The 7,789-nt window shown below is 44.8% G+C and overlaps 1 pseudogene; it reads right to left on the bottom strand.

The window, feature by feature from the left end:
- The window catches only part of LOC123076575 (uncharacterized), a 30,322-nt pseudogene extending 23,156 nt beyond the window's left edge, over window positions 1-7,166 (bottom strand).
- Between the last annotated feature and the right edge of the window lie 623 nt (window positions 7,167-7,789).

Genomic DNA, 7,789 nt, shown 5'->3' with positions numbered 1-7,789 from the left:
GGGCTCGCCAGAGAGGTACCCCACTATCTATCTTAGGGTTCAGGGTGGGGCGGGGGGCCGAGAGGGCTGGCCGGGGCGACGGTGGCGAGTTGTTTCGGGGCGGCGAGGCGGCGCTGGGGCCGGCGGTTCGATCGATGGTGGCTGGCGGCTCAGGGGGGTGCAGGTTGAAGATGAACTGCAGGCCCTCCTTAAACTACATGTCAAGTGCCTCTCTGCTACCATTGCGTTCAGTTTCGACAGTAGCATTCAGATTCCATAGTAAATTTTAGTTTCGACAGTTAAGTTCAGAGTCAACAGTTTTTACCTCATCTGTTGTAGTCAGGTGATTTTGGTGATGTTAATTTTACATCCATTTTACATCATCTATTGGAGATGCTATTAGAATCCCACTTGAGATTGACGATGTCTGTCTTGTGCTGCTTCAGCCTTGACGTCTTACGGCTCACCGGAGCTGCTCCAACGACTGAACGATCCATCACAATAGCGCAGTGCCCTGGACGCCGTCTACAGATTCCTCAGATCTTCCTCCACACCTCCGATAGCCACCTCTGCCTCAACTGCTTCAGCGACCAATTGAATGATGCTGAGGTCGACACGGCTACGTCAAAGAGGTTGTACACTTGTTGCATCACTTATTACTATACATTCACGTCGATCCATTAGGGCTATTTTGGTTCAACGGAAAAACATAGCAATAAGGAATTTTCCAATGGCACTCTACTATTCAATTATTCATGCATTTTGTTGAAAGGAATGAAGCAAAACATCCACCTGGACCTACTTTTCAAAATTCTATGCATGAAAACAAGACCAAGTGCATTAGTGCCAGAATAACATTCTAACTATACACGCTTTCATATGGTTTCTCTTTATTTTGGCCATGTTTCTTTGCATTCCTCTGCTCTTCCAATTCCTGTAAACCAAACACCCAAGTTGACAGAAATCCTGTGTTTACAAATGCTCTATTTACCATGTGCATTTTCCTATCCTATTCCGGTGTTTTTCCTATCCCTGCATTTTAAGAATCATGCAAGCCAAATGAGCCCTTACAGAATTACTTTAGTTACAGGTACGGGTCGAAGGGAACTTTGTGTGGTTTGTCCTGCTCCTACCGCGACGTCGTCCACCTCACCTGAGCTGCTCCATCGACAGAAGCATCCACCAAACCAGACATCACGACTCCTGACCGTCTTTCGCCGCCTCAGATCTCCTTCCCTGCCGCCGGCACCCACCCCAACGGCATCATCATCATCGACTCAGCAGATGAACCTGAGGAGTACATGGGAGAGGTCACACTCTTTTGTTTCTGCTTATGTTATGCATTGCTTAAACTTATCTGCTACTTTATCATCCTGTTCAGCTCTTGGACTCCCAACTCAGGTCCAAATTAATGTTCAAACTTGATTTCTAAATTAGTTGTGGGGCACATATCGAGGTAGCAATGAATAGTATGTCTGTCTAATATCTGGTTCACCTAGGGTATGCCTATGTTGTTCATCTTGGGTGAGAAACAAATAGTGAAGCAATCATCATCTGTCTTTTTATTAATTTAAAGCAATAATCAGCCTGCTATCATTATTTTTGGATCCATCCACTGGTTGTTAACATCACTCTAAATTTCTGCATGCTCTCCGTACATAATCTCACCATATTTTTGCGTATGCATGTCAGATATTGTACACAGTCATGCTGAACATGTAGAGAAAAAGAGAAGAGTTTTGCACGGCAATACAATGTCATGCAGACATCGCTCCATGGTGGGTTCAATGGCAAACCCTTCCCACCCCTCTCCAGATTGTAATCTAGAGGAAGATATTTGTTCGGAGGCGGATTCAGACGCCGCTGACTACTCCTATTTACCCCCAAGGTGTTTGCTCTAGCTTGGCATGATGATGTTAGTCATATCATGCATATGTTGCCTTGCAGTGCCTACTTTTTACATCATATATGTCATCTACTTAGTTTAGACGTGTTCTGTAATGCCACCTGTTTAGTTTCTATATCATATATGGGAATTATGTAGTCTGATGTCTTTTAGCCAGCCATAATACATGTGAAATGTGCAATGCCATCCTGTTTAACCAAGCATCATATATTTGAATGATATCTTGCCCATCCTTTTCTTCATTACATTTCCATTTGTCGACAATATTTGTACATTAAACTACTCTTCCTGTGAATCAGCCATTTTGGTGGGAGATGAAAAAATCTGGAGTGAAAACAAGGCCTTCAGAGCAGATAGTGCTACTTGTCGAAGCAGATCTCTTGTTGGGTCCCGATAGCTCCTCAGAGATGGATTCAGAGATAGATGACCAGTCCTATTCCCCTACTGAGGTGTATGCTCTAACCTGGCACGGTTATACTGCTCATATCATGCATACGGTGTCTTGCATTGCATAGTTTAGACATCATATACACAATATTCAACACCATGTTCTTAGTTCAGACATCATATTGAATGCCCTCTGTTTAGCATATAAATCACATATGTGAATTAAATGATGCGATCCTGATTACTTAGATAACATGTAGGTGAATTATGTCATGCGATCCTGTTTAGTTATTCATCATATTTTTGAATTATGTTACGCTATACTATCAAGTTTAGATAGACATCATATATGTGAAATTATGTCATGCTATCCGTTTTAGTTAAACAATATACATGTCAACTATTTCATGCCCGATTTTTTCCACACTATCTATTGCATCTGTCTCTCATACAATGTCTGTACATTTAACTATGTTTCCTGTTTATCAGCCATTTGAATTGGAGCGGGTGATGCCAGTATGTAGCGGAATAAAAACACGGTTTTCAAATAAAACAGTGCTACCTCTTGGTGGAGATAGCACCCCGGTTGTACATGCACAAGAACCAGGCCTACCGCACATAACCCAAACTCTTGCAGATTGTACCCCTACTGCGATGGACAGAGAACCAGCTTCACCCAATCTAACCCCAACCCCAGCCGATAGTAACCCAGTTCCTGTTGACACAGAACCATCTCCACCACAGAGCTCCCAAACAAGAGCAGTTAGTAAGGCAGCTCCAGTGCCCAAACGGCCAGTACAATCACGGCAAACCCCAACTCCACCTGTTAGTACGCCTATTCCTGTGGAGGAAGCACAACCAGCTAGTCGTAGTTTAGCATCTATCGCATTTGATTTGTTAAATCGTATGTGCATATCTTCCCATCTTGAAAATATTATACTGAAGATGAAGGAAAGTGCCAGTTGCAGGTGTTTGTCCAGGAGTTATGTGTAAGTAATGCTATTCATGGCAATTACTTTGCTTCGTCCCATACATCCTACCTCCATGATGGTTATAATACAACAAATTTTCCCATTTTTCTCTATAGAGAAGGACCGATTTGGAAACTCAGGATGAGGTAACCTGTGCTAATACCTCTGCTATCTTCAAGAATGCTTGGTGGCAATATCAGAATTACCTGAAGAAAACGTACTTCACCGGCAAAGAAACTCATCAAATTCCCTTATGTTCTCCTGAGACACATTTACTGGACGATGACTGGGAACGCCTTGTTCTGTACTGGTCCCGAACCAAGAATATGGTAAGGTCTATGAGCTCATTTTTTATTTTTAGGTATTATATTCTTGCGTCTTACTGTACTCTGTTCATGTAGAACAAGTGCCTAAATCTGAAGAACAACTGTTCTAATTTAAGATTCCATTGCTATCATAGTTCAAAAAAGTGCTAGGCGTTAATTGTGTGTTTTGCCATCGCCTTGCACTTTACTGACCAAAGCGCATGCTTATGCGCAGTTATGCACAGATTAAGCGTAGTTATGCGCAATGCGTTTTGCCAACGCCTAGAGCCTAGGCGCGCTTAAGCGCTCGCTTAGGCGCGCCTTTTTTAACTATGATTGCTTTGCTCTTGTATCACTGTATTTACTGATACAAACTTATTTTTAAATTGAAGAATCTAATCGAAACTCCAATGGCACAGTAGGTATGTTCACGCATGTTTCTTTAACAGGTTTGCTCTTATCAATAGCTCTTTTGATTTCAATTTCAATTGTGTATACAGTTGACTTTCATATCATGCACATTACTAGCATCACAACAGAGCCAATAGTGTTGTTGTACATGTAGACCCATAGTACCCATCTGAAATCTTGTTGTGCCATGTAGTTTCCCATGCTTTGTACTCTTTCACTACTGCTTTGTCTTGAACTGATATGATTTGAACCGTGTCTCTATTTTGATTTGGCAAGACATAGATATATGTTTGTTTGATGCTTTTATTCTGTACTAGTACTTGGCAATAGAAGACTTGGTAGTTTAATCCTATCCACCTTACTAATGAACTGGTTCACCGAAATGAGTTTCATATACTAGTACATGCTAAACTTGTTATATGTCTGCTTGTTTCTTCTTTTAGAATGCTGACAGAATATTGGGGAAGAGTGCCTTATGAAGCAATGATAAAGAAAGTAATGCAGATAAGGTTCAAAATGGTGACACATCCTTTTTGGTTTCCAACAAAGCTGATAAAACAGCTAAGGAAGACTATCTTGAAGACAGCGAGACAACCCCAAAGTCCTATCTTGGTTTAGTGTTCTAGTTACTAGCCACTACCGCTTGCACAAGCCATTCAAACACACTGTCTGAATCCGTTCAGTTTCTTGAGTCTCAACTACAAGCTGAAAGACATCGATCAGCTGTGCTACGACAAGAAGTGGCAGGACTGCGGAAGTCCCTGGAGCATTCATATCCATACTTTCTGGTGCAACAGCAAGCGTTGGAGGATTTTAGCGCCAAACAGGACAAAGCTAATTAGCTTGTTAAGCTTATTGCCAGCATGGTGGATACCCAGGATAACGTTTCTTGAGCTCTTCTGAAGTTGTTTCAGTTATGCTCTTGTTTTGCTGCCGCGTTTATTTGCACTGGTGGCCAATTTTGACGGCCAGTGTATGTAATATGCTGCTTTGTTCCCTATATTTGCACTGGTGGCGAACTTTGATGCCCAGTGAATGTAATATGTGTAATAGCGGTAATAGGCTAGCCTTAATTGCTTGCTTATTTATTTCCTTATTGTCTTGTTTAGTTGTTTGCTTATAGTCACTGCAGTTCTTTTTCTGTGTTTTTCTAGTGGCCACAATAGCTTATTTTTTGTAACTAGGCCAAAATAATCATGGCAACACACGGACTGTTGTTACCATGGGCCTCCTACAGGCCGTATGATCCACGGGCCTTCGTTCGGCCGTAGGACCATTGGCCTTCTATACGGGCCGTAGGATCCATCGGCCTTCTATACGGGCCTTAGGGATCAATGGGCCTTCTACGGGCCGTAGGGTCCATGAGCCTTCTACGGGCCGTATGATCCATGGGCCTTCTATGGGCCGTACTATCCATGGGCCTCATATGGGCCGTAGGATCCATGGCCCTTCTACGGGGCGTATCATCATTTTGCCAATTATGGGCCGTACTATTCATGGCCCATAACGGACCGTTAATAGGCCGTATTTGATAACTCTATGAAAACAGCCCAACGTGTTCTTTTTAAATGAAAACGGCCCAACGTATTAACGGTCCGCAAACGGGCCGACTGTAACGACAGGCTGAATTTGGCCCACAAGCAGAAAATGACAGTAACAGGCCGTATGTAACCGAATGCTGCAAGTGAGCCCAAGAATCAATGGGTCCTGAGAAGGCGGAAAGATAACTTGGGCTGGAAATGGCCCAATGGAATAACGGGTCGTTAATGGGTATAAAGTGATACACTGTTTATTGCGGGTCAGTTTCACCACGGACTATTAATGGGCTAAGAGTTACAAAGGTCCTCATATGGGCCGAAAGAAGCCATGGGCCACGCATGGGTCGGAAGTTAAAACGCGCTGAATCATATTGGACGACCCAGATGATGCTACTGGACCTAATTCGGATAGGACGTAACGGGCCCTGGGTTAGCGGGCTGTAAATGGGCTATATGCGAACAGGCCGTTAACAGGCTTTCCGTGGGCCGGCCCGCCACCTTTTGACCAAGTCAAATGGGCCGGCCTTTTCACAGGAATGGGCCTCTGTTGGGCCGTGCCACGTGTCGCCGTATCATAGGCGTCTTCGGTCCAATGAGCGGACGACATCTGTCCCAACGGTGAGCCGACACATGTTTCCTCCAGCCAATGATGATTTTACACGTGGAAAATCCCCATTGGTCGGGGCTATTAACGGGTTATCGGATCCAAAACCCGACCCGATAGCTTAACGGCGTTCCGTTACGGTGGATGGCACGTGTCGGTCACCCTTGACGAAAGCACTTCTGTGACGCGCGATTTATCGTCATGGAAGTGGACACTTCCGTGATGATAATTTTGGTAATGTCATGGAACGCTTCTACAACAGCATAGGTATGACTACCTTGAGTCTGTCATAAATTTATCATGGATGTACATGCATGACAAAAAACGCGACCTACTGTGACAAACACGTATCATCACGGAAGTGTATTTTTTTTGTAGTGCACTATTGCAAATGATCCACGAAACAGGAGGGCAGCGGTGCTGGTGGAACGACGAAGCGTAGCAGCAAACTGGGGCAAACATTGCACGGACATCTTTGAGTGATGGTACACGCCACACCACGCATGAATCTCTCAAACATGACTACGATGCATGGATATGACTGGTACACGACTACGATGTCTGGTACCGAGCGCACCAGCGTCACCTTCCCGGCCATGAAGAGCCGGAACGTCACTGCCGGTTTTATGTGCCCACCTGCATTGCACACGGAAGGCGACAATTAGTTCAAGATACACTTATTTCTATTCATTTCTGTGACAAGTAATTATGGATGAAGAAAGTATGTTATGACACAGATGTGTATATACCTACCTGAGACGCCGCTGGTAGAGTAAATGAGGACGGAGACGGTGGCACCGAAGGACCAGGCGACGCCTAGGTAGCTGACGCCGGTGCACCGCTCGGTGGCGGAGGACTGGTTCCTGTACCTGACGACGGTGGTGATGCTCACGTAGAGGAGGATGAGAGAGGCCGTGAACTCGCCGATGAGGGCGCGGTACTGTCCAGTGCCCGGACTGCCAGCAGGTCCGAGTATGGCACCCTCTGGACGATGATTTCTGTTATCTCTACATCGGCGGTGATCACCTTCTCCACCTCCTTGGCCGCTATGATCGTCGTCGACATGGTCAGGCCGCTTGGTTGGAACGTGTGTGTATGGCAATGGCAGTCTGGTAATAGGAGTATCCACACCAAGAGTGCAAGCTTAAATAGGTATGATCGTGGTCAAGTGTGCTTGCAAAGCTGCATGCGTGAGGGAGACTCTGCTTGGATTAGATACTTGGAGTTGGAGGAGGTTTTCTCCTTGGAATCTACTACATGTCCAAGAGCTTCTACGGCTAAGGTGGAATGTAACAACAACCCTACCCGTACGAAGCTGTTACTAAGCTTTTACGTTAATCACATAGCATTTCTTACATAGGTGTAGCATTGCTCTTCCTGTTACCAATTATGTCGAGCGGATCTTCCTCCATTGTCCAATGTCCAATGGTGCATCGCCCCATTATTTCTCTTTGCTTATTCTTAATGGATCCCTAAATGCCTCGTCCCCAATTTTGGATCTCACAGCTTCTCCCTGATCCTAGACACTATTCCCAAATCTTGCGCCGCCATATACCTGTTTCTCCCCCGGATCAAGCCAAACCGCACCCCCGGTGTGCTAGGCAGTCGCGGTGGCGGTCGATGTTGTTCTCATGAAGGCATGTTGTTTCTTTTGTTGTCCGTTGGTGTTGCTCGATGGCATCGTTGGG

The sequence above is a fragment of the Triticum aestivum genome, chromosome 1B, assembly GCF_018294505.1.
Source record: "Triticum aestivum cultivar Chinese Spring chromosome 1B, IWGSC CS RefSeq v2.1, whole genome shotgun sequence".
NCBI lineage: Eukaryota > Viridiplantae > Streptophyta > Magnoliopsida > Poales > Poaceae > Triticum > Triticum aestivum.
This window is presented reverse-complemented; position numbering and strand designations above follow the sequence as displayed.